We start from the raw sequence: 13,202 nt of genomic DNA, 5'->3' as shown, positions 1-13,202 counted from the left end.
TTTTCCTTCACTATTTGTTCAATAAGTTTTCAATTTCTTGCTGTTGTTCTCCTTATGGCACTCCTATAATTTGGATATTGGGATGTTTCCAGTTGTCCCAGAAGTTTGTAAGACTCTTCACTTTTTTGAATTCTTTTTTCTTCATTCTGTTCTGGTTGGATGTTTATTTCTTCCTTTTGTTCCAAAGCATTGATTTGAGCCTTAGTTTCCTTCCTGTCACTGTTGGTTCCCTGGATATTTTGCTTTATTTCATTTTGCATAGCCTTCATTTTTTCCTTCATTTCTTCCTTCCTTTTGCGTCTGAGCTCAATCAGTTCTGTGTGCATCCTGATTACTAGTGTCTTGAACTCTGCATCTGATAGGTTGGCTATCTATTTGTTGCTTAGTTGTTTTTCTGGAGTTTTGATCTGCTCTTTTCATCAGATTTGGGTCATATCTCTTTGTCTCGGTGCACCTTTTATGTTGGAAGGGGGCTGAATCTTAGGTATTTGTCAGGGCAGAGCAAGCCTCTTTGCTACATTGTTTCACTTGTCTGTGGTGCAGGGGTCAGTGATAGAATAATGTCCATTGCTTACTCCACTCTGTCCTCACTTTCCAGTGAAATCACCTGTGAAACTGAGAGTTTGTCCCACCGTCACAATCTTCACAGTAATTTACAACTAGAGTTTTTGATTCTTTAGTTTCCCATTCAGCCAGACCCACCTCACGTGTGTGGTCCACTGCCTTGCCACGTGTCCTCTCCACTCAGCTGCCCATCTCCACCCCTCCCACTAGTCTGGGTGAATATTTCTTTAATTTCTTGGTTGTCAGAGTTCCATGAAGTTTGATTTTCTGTCACTTTTGGTTGTTTATTATTTTTAAATTGGTTGTTATCATTCTTTTGGTTTTGCTAGGAAGCAAAGTGTTTCTACCTATACCACCATCTTGGCCAGAACCCCAGAATGTTGAAATTTGTATTGCAGACATTACAGACAGGAGAAAATAACATTATAAAAGGGTATAGAAGTTATAATATGTGGGGGGGGGATGAGGATGTTGACTAAAACCATGAATTTTTATGTTAGGCAGATCAATAGGTAGATAGAACAAGTGTGCTAGAATATAGCTTTTATAGTCTGAATATTTGTGTTTCTTCAAAATGTTGAACTCCTAATGTCCAAGGTAATGGTATTAGTGGATTGGACCTTTAGGAGGTATTGAATTTATAGATTAGAACCCTCTTGAATGGGATTAGTGCCTTATTGAAAAGGTCCCAAAAAGTTCCCTGGCCCCTTTCACCTTGTGAAGACACAGAGAGAAGGCACTTGAATCCAGAAGCAGATTCCTACCAGAGAATGAGATCATACTGGCACTTTGATTGTGGATTTCCAGACCCTAAGAAATAAATTGCTGTTGTTCATAAGCTATCCAGTCTGTGACATTTTGTTAAAACAGCCCAAACAAACTAAGACAATAATCTGCTTTGAATGCCGGGCTGACGCTTTGGGCCTAATTCTATAGGAAATTTTAAGATTTTTGCAAAGGGGAGTTCCATCATGAAAATGTTTCAGGAACCCATATAGAATTAAATCCTACTATATATGTAAATCTTTAACTAATGAAGCCTGATGAAGCCCTACCCCCTTCATTATTTTATTCTATTTTCCACTTTGTAATTCCTGCATATTTTGATTGGAGCAGCCTAAGTAAAAGCAGTAAACTATGGTGATCTTAGATCAAAATGATTGGTATTTATTTCATCCTGTTTCCACCATTTGTTAGCTGGGTGATTTTAGCCAAATTACTTAATTTCATTGTTCTTCAGTTTCCTTGTTTGCATAGTACAGATAGTAATGATACCCATATCCTAGGGTTATTACATAGATTTTAATTCTATATTATTCAGAAAGTTCTTGCAGTTTTGCAATGCTTGGAACACAGTAAACACTTCATAAAAGGCAGCTATCTTTATTATTGTAGCCCCTTCTACCAAGAATACATGTAGCTATTTGTATTTACAAATTGGTTTGAGCCATGTGGTGAAAAAATTTTTTTCAGATGAAAGTCAATAAATTGAGAGAAGACACCCTTAGTTGCACACCAAGGATAATGGTATGCATCATAAATAATTCAACCTGAAAATACACAGCAGACATTTCACTAAACTAAGCTTAAAGTCAGAGAATAGTCAATTTTCATTTTAACTCAGCTCATCTTTATTCATTTTGGATGAATTCAGTTGAATTCCACAATTTTTTATAAAGAATTTCTGATGTGTTCTGCCAGTATTTATGAGGCACTGAGATATTCAACACAAATACAAAGTGTATGTCCAGTTTTCAAAAAGTTGCTTCAATTGTAAGCACATATAAACAATACCACAGGTCAAAATCAATTTTCTCCCATGAAAACCCCTATAACATTTACAGAAATACATTAGCCTTACAATACATATGTTATTTCCCTTGAATCAGTGATATAAGAGGATCAGCTGGGGTTTTTATTCTTGCCTATGAGGATATGTAAATTCAGCAAAATAACTACATTGTTTCCTTTGTTTAGAATCAAAGTCTGGAGATATTGAAGGCCTAAAATTGTCTTAAAGTAAACTTAGTGCATTGGTTTTGAGCAAAGTATTAAGGAACATTTCCTCAGTCTATAAGAAAAAATTAGTGCAAAAAGTTTTGTTTAGTTATAATGAAACACAATTGATCCTTGAACAACAAGAATTTGAATAGCATAGATCCACTTATATGAAGGTTTTTTAAATTAAATGCATTGTAAAATTTCTTTGAGATTTATATGTGCTTGAAAAAAACCTCACAAACTGCATAGCCTAGAAATATCAAAAAATTAATAAAAGTTAGGTATGTTGTGAAAGCAAAAAAATATATGTACATACCAGTCTATTTTATCACTCACTACCACAAAATGTACATAAGTCCATTATAAAAAGTTAAAATTTATCAAAACTTACACATATGAAAACAGACAGTAACTGGTGCCATTTCCAGTTGAGAAAAATGTAAACAAACATAAATATGCAGAATTAAATAATAAGTGCATAAACTTAACTGTGGTACATACCTTACTACTATAGTAATTTTGTAACTAAGTCTTGTAGCAATTGTGGTGAGCTCAAGTGTTATGAGTATCCACTTCAAACATCGTGTGATCCCAACCATTTCCATGTGAGCAGTTCATCTCATCTCTCTGGACATTGCTTATTGCAGTAAATAGTGATCTCTTTTTAAAAAGTTTTTATTTACTTATTCTTAGAGAGAGAGGGAGGGAAACATCAATGTGTGAGAGATACATTTGATTGGTTGCCTCTTGCATACCCACAAGTGGGACCTGGCCCACAACCCAGACGTGTGCCTTGACCAGGAATCAAACCAATGACCTTTCAGTTCACAGACTGGTACTCAATCCCCTGAGCCACACCAGCCAGGTCAAACAGGGATCTCTGGTGGTTCTTGCATATTTTTTCATTGTGTTTAGTGCAATACTGTAAACCTTGAATAACATCATGGGACTTTTAGAAACTGCCACTAGTGACATTGGGAGTGCTCCCAATCTGCAGAGAAAAGTCATGACATTACAAGACAAAGTCGAATTGTTTCATATACACTGTAGAGTGAGGTCTGCTGCTGCAATTGCCCACTATTTGAAGATAAATGAATGCAATGTAGACACCATTGTAAAAATGGAACAGAAAATTCTCAAAGGCATCTAAGCAGCTACACCATCAGGTCCAAAAACCTTGAATATTTTTCAAAATACTTTTATCTCACATTGAAAATGCAGCCTTTATGTGGGTGCAGGATTGCTGTAAGAAATGCATACCTATAGACTTTAATATGATTTGAGAAAAAGCTAAGTCATTATATGACAACCTAAAGTAAAAGGAAGGTAAATGATCTAAATATGGGTAATTTAATGCTAACAAAGAATGATTTAATAATTTTAAAGAGAGATTTGGCTTGAAAAAGTCAACATAATGGAGAAGCAGCTTCTACTTAGCAAGAGGTAGCAATTTTTCAAATGTCATCAAGAAAATCATTGAAGAGAAGGGATATATACCTAAACAGATTTTTAATGCAGACAAAAATGCCCATTTCTGGGGGAAAAATGCCACAAAAGACATTTATTAGTAAAGAAGAAAAACAAGCACCAGGACTTAAGGCATGAAGAGATAGGCTAAGTGTACTATTTTATTTGTTTTGTTTTGTTTTGTTTTGTTTTTAGGTTTTTTTTTATTTTTGGTTTTTGTTTTGGCAAATGCAGTCAGGTTTATAATCAGGACTGTCATTGTCTATAAAGCTGCTAATCCCCAAGCTTTGAAAGCAAAAGATAAACATCAGGTGCCAGTCTTTTTGTGTATAACAAGAAGGCCTAGACAACAAAAATACTTTTTCTGAATTGATTCCATCAATGCCTTATCCCTGAAGCAGGGAAGTACCATGCCAGTAAGAAACTGCCTTGTAAAGTTTATTTGATATTGGACAATGCTCCTGGTCACCCAGAACTCTATGAGTTCAATACCAAAGCCACTGAAATGGTTTACTTACCCAGAACACAAGGGCTGTAATTCAGTCTCTAGATCAGGGGGTCATAAGGGCCTTTAAGGCTAATTACACACATTTTCTCTATGGAAAGGATTGTCAATGCTATAGGAGAGAACTCTAAAAGAGAGAACATCATGCACAACATCTGGAAGGATTACACCACTGAAGATGCCATTGTTGTTATGGAAAAATCCATGAGCACCATCAAGACTGAAACAACTTTCTTCTAGAGAAAACCATGTCCAGATGTTGTACAAGGCTTCACAGGATTTTCAACAACAGCAATTAAAAAAATAACGAAAGAGGCTGTGGAGATATTTTCAGGGCATGGATTTTGGAGAAATTCAAGAGCTAATAGACATCACACCACAGGAATTAACAGAAGACAGCTTGAGAGAAATGAGTGCTTCCAAACTAGTGCCAAGTAAGGAAAAAGAAGACTGAAAAGCAGCAGCACCAGACAACAAATTAACATTAGACAATCTGGCAGAAGGGTTCCATTATTCAAGATTGCTTTTGATTTTGTATGCCATCGACCCTCTATCATATGGTTACTGTAATTCAAGTAAATGGTGAGGAAGTATTTGCACTGTATGGAAACATTTTAGAGAAATTAAAATCCCAAAATGACAGAAATTATAGTGTATTTCCATAAAGGTACAACAAGAGCATGCTGGCCTCTCCTGCTTTCCCTTCCACCACCTCCAGTTCTTCTGCCACTGACACCACTGAGGTAGCAAGACCAACCCTTCTTCCTCCTTCTCCTTAACCTAGTCAGTGTGAAGAAAACAAGGATAAAGACCTTTATGATGATTCACTTTCAATTAGTGAATAGTATATAATCATCATGCCATACAGTTAATAAAAGTATCTGTCATGTGTGTATGTCTTTATGTGAAAATCTAATAATGTAATACAAGAACTGTGTGAGAACTTTTGTCATTATCCTCTTCCTCATCATCATCACAGTCATCATCACATAGAACATCATGTCCAAGACTTGTGTTGAAGTGAATAGCTTATCTTTACAGAGGCATAATGTGAGTGATATTTAATATAAAAATAATAGTGTGTTAGTTTTCTTACTGTTTTATAACTTTATATTCAATGAATTATATTACCACACAGTATGCTTCTCTCTTGTAATTCAATAAATTGTGTACCACTACAAGTATTTTTAAAAAGTGTAACATTTCCAATACTGTATTGTGAATATGAATGTAATATTTTATGCCATAAAATTTTTATAATGATTTACTCATTAGTGTATAGGCTGGTTTACCATGAAACAATAACATCAATTACACTAAGCTACCATAAAGCAATCATTTTGCTGCTGCTTCATTATCAGTACATGGTTATACTTATGTAAAAATATAAATTTATTTTTAAACTATCTTTTCAATTTTATGTCTAGCATTGGTAAGGCACACCCACATAAAACATCTGCAATGTTTTGTATCATATAAGACAATATCGATATAGGTACCGACAGACCTACAAATTCATCTTACAAACAGATGATGTAAACCTATGGTATTAATAAGTACAATGCAGTACAGTACTGCACAAGTATTTTCTCTTCCTTCTGATTTTTGTAATAACATTTTCTTTTTTATAGCTTCCTTTCTTGTAAGGATACAGTATATGATACATATAAGATACAAAATTTGTTAAATGTGTCTATGTTATTGGTAAGGCTTGCAGTCAAAAGTAGCCTATGTGTAGCTAAGTTTTGGGGGAAGTCAAACTTATATATGGATATTTGACTGTACCAGGGGATGGGCACCCCAATCTCTGTGTTGTTCAAGGATCAATTGTATAATGTTTCTTTTGTAGAAGTAAGTGATGAGAATCCTTGAAAGTATCAATAATTACATTAATTGTCATTTCCCTAGGAATCTTGTCTTAGAAATCATAATAAGTACGAGACTATATTATCTATGATCCCCAATAAAAGTGTAGTAAAAAAATTACATCAACCTGGCTGGCGTAGCTCAGTGGATTGAGCGCAGGCTGCGAACCAAAGCATCACAGGTTCGATTCCGAGACAGAGCACATGCTTGGGTTGCAGGCCATGGACCCCAACAACAGCACATTGATGTTTCTCTCTCTCTCTCTCTTTCTCCCTCCCTTTCCTCTCTAAAAATAAAAATCAATAAAATCTTTTAAAAAATCTTTTAAAAATTACATCAAATAAAAAGTTATTTCCATAGCTACATGTGATAATGTAGATCTTACTATTTGTATCTGAAAAATTATACATTCAGTTGTGTTGAATTAAGTCCTCATAAGAAATAAACTTAATAATTATACATTTTTTTATTTCTGTGTCATAGTGTCATACTTCAAGTTATATTGAAATTAAAATTTACACATGCACACACACTGGAACATAATCAGGCAAATCTTTGTGGGGTTATTTGGTTTTTCCTAATATTTAATCCAATCATTTTTACATCATGTACTTTATGTTCACATTATTCATTGTCTTTACTAGAAATGAGGCCATTAGCCTATTTTTTATCATCAATGTTCATGTTATAAAAAAAATCTAATGTTTGAAGAAGTCTTTGAAAGTTCAGAGATACCATTCTAGAATCCTGATTTATGTTGGTACATATATATTGAGATTATTTCATAAATTTGAACTTACACTTTGTCTTAATAGCACTTTTAATTTCTTTAGCTATAAACTTCTTCCAGTTTTTATCACTTAAAGTTTTGTTGAATGGTTATTAGATAAGTAAAAAAAAGAAATTGTAAGGCTTTAAGTAATTCACACTGTTATATTTCGAAAGATTGTTGCATGTATTCACTGCAGAATTCCATTTTCTTTCAAATATGCTGATGTAGTATTACATCTAAGGATACTTTTTTCTCAACTGAAACGTTGACATCATAGTGCTGTCAAACTACATCCGTGTCAAGAAACAAGTCAAATTTTTAAGATGTATATGCAGTTTGGGCATAAAATGGGAAACATTTTGATAAATTTCTAAATTCTGTGGTGTGGGATAGAAGTGGACTGATTTTTGTCAAGTATATGAATTCCAGGATTCTATTCCTAATAAAAGTCCCCATGTGACCCTGAGTATGCAATTAAACCTGTCCTTGTTTCCACTTCTCATCTAAAGACTAGAGAAAATAATAACTTCTGATCTTTCTCCAGAATTTATGTGAATTTAAATGAAATTATTATTATGGAAACACTTTGGAACATTCAGGATATAATTATTTAATAGGTTCTTGTAACAGGTTAAATATACTTCTTGGTCATTTCTGCTTTGTTTAGAGGCAGAGGTCATGTGTTGTACATTCTTAGTAATTCTCAACAACACTGAGTGCAAGCAACATAACTGGTGCTAAAGTGGTGATTAGTGAGGATTCAGAAACTGGATTTGGCTGGACATTGCTTCATCGTATTTTTCCAAAACAAATTTGATATTGCCAGGAGAAATTGGGAGTAAGAAAATCAAAGAATTCTATTGGCCAGAAAGAATCTGAAGCAGAGGAAAAATAGGAGGGATGAGAAGTGAATAGCAAGATCTTGGAAAAGATGCTCCCTGGAATTTTTACACTTTATAAAATACTTTTTTAAACCATATATACACTTCACCAAGTATACTCACCATCTCTTACAAAAGCATCATCCCTCGGAAATTATTGTACCAAGTATCTTGTAATAACAACTACTACTACCTATCAATCTTTTAAAATTATTTTATTGTTGTTCAAGTACAGTTGTCTGCATTTACCTCCCACCACTCGCCCCCACCCCAGCTATCCCCACTTCCCTCCCTTGCTTCCACCCCCCTTGGTTTTACCCATGTGTCCTTTATAGTTGTTCCTGAAAACCCTTCCCCCTATTATCCCCTCCTACCACCCCTCTGGTTACTGTCAGTTTGTTCTTAATTTCAATGTCTCTGCTTATATTTTACTTGCTTGTTTGTTTTGTTGATTAGGTTCCACTTAAAGGTAAGGTCATATGGTATTTCTCCATCACCATCTGACTTATTTCACTTAGCATAATGCTCTCCAGTTCTATCCATGCCAATGTTTAGTGATGAGAGAAGCAACTGTTAGGCTAAATGAAGATAATAAAGGTATGTAACCATTTAACTCTGAAGCTGTTAGTTCATTTCAGTTCAACTACCCTCAACAACACTCATAAATCGCTCCTGTTGTGGCACATACCATATTAGCTATTAAGAAACCAAACATGAGCAAAACATGGTCTCTACCCTTTAGAAGCTTGGAAGAGCTGATCAAGTTAAACCTTGAAGGGGACACATTTCAAGAAACCAGAGTAACAGTAAGAATCAAGAGGGCAAATAGCCTCTTTAAAGACCAAAAACAAGTGAGATCAATAAAACAAATATATTTTATAAATGTTTGCCATATTGACTATTAAGTAATTATCCTGTAGTTACTTAATGCTAATAAATAAAAAAGAAATGGTTTGCATATCTTAAGCATGATGCCTTATAAATGACTGATTGTCATGAGAAAGAATGAGTAAAACTAGGGAGAAATTCTCCATAGAAATTCCATCAGCAAGTCTTTGAGAAAAAATGCAGTTAGGATGGGGAAAACAACAAAATCAGTTCACCTTTTACCAGTATTAACCTTAGGCCATACTGATAGTACAGAAAAGAAGAGTTAATCTCTATATTGTCAACCATAAATATTATTAAAATTAAAGACTCTGGAAGGTTTCCTGAACATAAATGCTTTATAGCAAGATCATAATTTGTGAGAAAGTGGGCATAAAGCACATACCCATAGGAAAGCCAAATGAAATATGAAAGAGAACAATATAATAATAGACCAGATGAAAAGAGGTGATTCAGGGCACTAAGCCTTCTGCCTGCCAAACTTTAAGAATCATCAGCACAAATGGCCCCATAGATTCTGCTCTGTGAGTACCCTGTTAAAGCTCTGACTGACTTCATTGTGAAAATTCATAATTACATAATTCCTTACATAATTCCTTCCTTACATAATTCCACAGCAGTTAATTCTGTACATTGTCTGAGCACCTGTGCCAAGATGACACACCACAACATGGATTTGTGCACATGTTAATTTATTGGAGAAGAAAGAGTCATATCACTTGGCATTGGACAATGGTACAAATAACAGCAACACTGTTTCATCAGGAATGAAATAAAGAAGAAGAGGTGAAGTAATACAGAGTTTTCAGCAGGCTTAATTCTATTTCAGTTAGCTAGAGGTATTTCATTCTGGGAACATGCATTTTAAGTGGTTTATGTATGTGCACACACACGCACACACACACACACACACACACACACACCTGGTCCTGCATGTGTTTTTCATTTTGATAGATAACAAGTTACTCCTAGTGATGAATTACCCACATGCACAAACAGCTGGAACTTTAACTATTATTTTAGTAATCAAAGAAATTTTAGTTGTTATATCCATGAAATATTCATTTATGTGTATCTAGATTGGAATCAATTTCAACATTTGAACCATATGCTCATTGGTGTTTTAGGAGGTGAATGTGCAGGTACCAGAAATCTTGGGGGGGGGACAGAAAAAGAGATCACTGCTATTCAGTAACAAGCACTGGAAGTAAACATATGACTAACTTCAACTATAATGTCTACTACTATTCTACACTCAGTAATGATGTATAAGTCCTTAGCATGAACCCTATTATATAGAGCTCATTATCATGTGAATTTTTATATACTTCTGTCAAATAATATCCCTTATATTTGAATGCATGGTACATCCTCCATAAACCAGAAGAATAATAAGAACTCTCAACTAACTGAATGCTCCCTTTTGTATCATTCAAGTTTTGATCAGAAAGAATAGTTTATATATTATAAATATAAAGATTATTTAAATAGATATTGCCCTTATGCAGTCACAGAAGTTGGTTACACAGCCTATGCACACATGCTGATTCTTTGTTTGGTGCTGGAGCCTTTAAATCAGCAGGAGAGACAAGATAGAATGTAATGGTGTTAGTAAAAACAAACCAGAAAATGCAAGAATTAACAGAAACATGCATGAGTACCTCATACACTGCCTTGAACCTTTCAATTTTTATGTATATTTTATCTATTACACTATTACAATGTTCCCATTTTTTCTTCCCTTTATCCCCCCTCCACCATGCAACTTTCAATTTTGGTATGGATTTTTCTGTAGGAGTAGCTGATGTTCCTCATCCCAGAGCTAAACACACACCTGGCTTAGGAGTGAGGGAACCTGAAGAAGGAGGTCCCATGGGAAGTGAAGGAGCTGCTGCCCCATGACAACAAGGTGAGTTGACAGATAAGAAATAGCAACCATGAGATTCAACAGCACTTCATGTTCTGAGTTAATATCCTGAGCCTTTAAATCTTGTGCTAAATATTATTTGGGGTCCAAATACACCCTCAACTATGCAGGGAAGGAAATTCTGGAAGACATAGTTCCAGCCTAGCCAAGTTGACACAATACAAATCCACAACACCTGTATTTTATTTTTAAGAAAAAGAGGTAAATAATGTAAAAAAGTTGATACAATTAAAATTTAGTTTTGTCTTTTTAGATTAGTGCATATTTGGATCACTATGTATTCAGACACCTCCTAATCTTAAGTTCTGGATAATTTAAAGTTCAGAAGATATTTGTGTCATAAGTGACATGAAAAGTCATCTACAACCCTCATTTGATTCTTCAATGTTCACTACAACAAAATGATGACATCATTATCCAACTACTTCTTAAACACTGCTAGTGAGTGGGAAACATACTACTTCTTTTATGGACTAAGATAATAGTGTAATTTTTTTTTTACTTTGAATACATGTTCATCACTTTTTTATCTTCTACTTTTAAGCCTACTTAATCCCTCTGCAGTCTTAAAACACAGACTTCTTTCTCTTCCACATAAAATCTTTTCAAATATTTTGAAAATATTTAGAACTCTCCAAAACTCTATTGCAAGCATCCACAATTTCTTGATATAGTTTTATATCACTTGGCTTAGAATATGTGGCCATCATCAGAGGGTCAGGTATTCTTATTTTCTCTGCCTTTCACAATTTTCTTTTTGTAACTGTGTCCTTTGAGGCTCCAGTTCCTAAGGCATCCCTGATCAAAACAGGAAAATATCAGTTGTTTGGCTTTGTATTTCTCAATTTAGTAGATATCACACTAATTCATGGTTACAATGTTGCAACATTTCAGAGAGGAAAGCAATGTGATACAGAAAAAATGTAGGTTTCGGAGTAAAGCATCTTAGTTGGAATACTGTTTTGAAACTTACTGGTTATGTGTTCTGAATAAATCATTAACTTAACAGTCTCTATTTCTTCAACTTGTGAATAATCTTATCTAGTCACCAGGAGTATTGTGAAAAATAAATGAGAGCAAGCATAAATGCACCAGCACAGGCCCTGAACATGGCCAACATCTGAAGCAATTATGCATTAATAATAACACATAGATTAGTGAAACACATTAGAAAAGGACCCACCCTATTAAAAAAAAGGAAATTTACATAAGCAAGTCTTGTCCTTTTCTGGACCAAAATTTGATTGTGTTATTCACATTGAGAAACATATTTCTAAATTATGTACTAGTTCATCAAAAATATTTACTAAACACTTATATTGTCACACTCCATAAATCAAGAGTTCTAAATACAGCAGAAAACAAGAAGGTATTATATCCTCACCTTTGAAAAGCCTATGTTCTAGTGAACAAACTTTTTTGGGGGGTAAGACTATAGGCAATAAACAAGTTAACAAATATATAAGAAAATGTAGGATGTAATAAGTGTTGTAGAGAAATCAAAATAGCGTAATGCAAGATAGGAGCAAGACAGCAAAGATAGGAAATCTATCTTAGAAATAATGCCCAACCAAAGAAAACTATTCATAGGAGGTGATAGTTGAGTAAAACTTCAAGAACTGAAAGGAGCACTCTAAGAAAAAGTAACACAAGCTAGAGAACAACAAGGACCAGATAATTTAGGGCCTTGTGGGTTGTATTAAGCAATAAAATAGTCAACAGATCTTTCACAAAGAAGCAGGGGAAACAGAATGAAGCAAAAATAGTCGTCAACAAATGATGCTGGAATAATTGAATGTTTACTTGAAAATAAATTAACCTAGACAAAAGCATTATAACTTTTACAATAATTAACTCAAAATGGATCACAGGCTTAAATATAAAATACAGAACTATAAAACCCCTAGACTATAACAGAGAAAAAAATTGCATGGTCTTGGATTTCATGATGACCTTTTAGATACAATACCAAACAAATGAGTCATGAAAGAAATAATTGATAAGCTGAACTTTATTAATAGTAAAACTTTACACTCTGCAGAAGACAATCCAAGAGAATAGGAGACATAACTGTAAATGGGGAGCAAATTTTTGCAAACGACACAACTGATAAAAGACTGTTATCCAAAATATACCAAATCTAGTGTTGCAGGTTCAATTCCCAGTCAGGGTGCATGCCTGGGTTGCAGGCCATGACCCCCAGCAACCGCACATTGATGTCTCTCTCTCTCTCTCTTTCTCCTTCCCTTCCCTCTCTAAAGAATAAATCAATAAAATCTAAAAAAATATACCAAATCTCAAAAATAGAAAACAAACCCAATTAAAAATGAA

This window comes from Phyllostomus discolor, chromosome X (assembly GCF_004126475.2).
Source record: "Phyllostomus discolor isolate MPI-MPIP mPhyDis1 chromosome X, mPhyDis1.pri.v3, whole genome shotgun sequence".
In the NCBI taxonomy this organism is placed as follows: Eukaryota; Metazoa; Chordata; class Mammalia; order Chiroptera; family Phyllostomidae; genus Phyllostomus; species Phyllostomus discolor.
Note: the sequence above shows the minus strand (reverse complement) of the source record.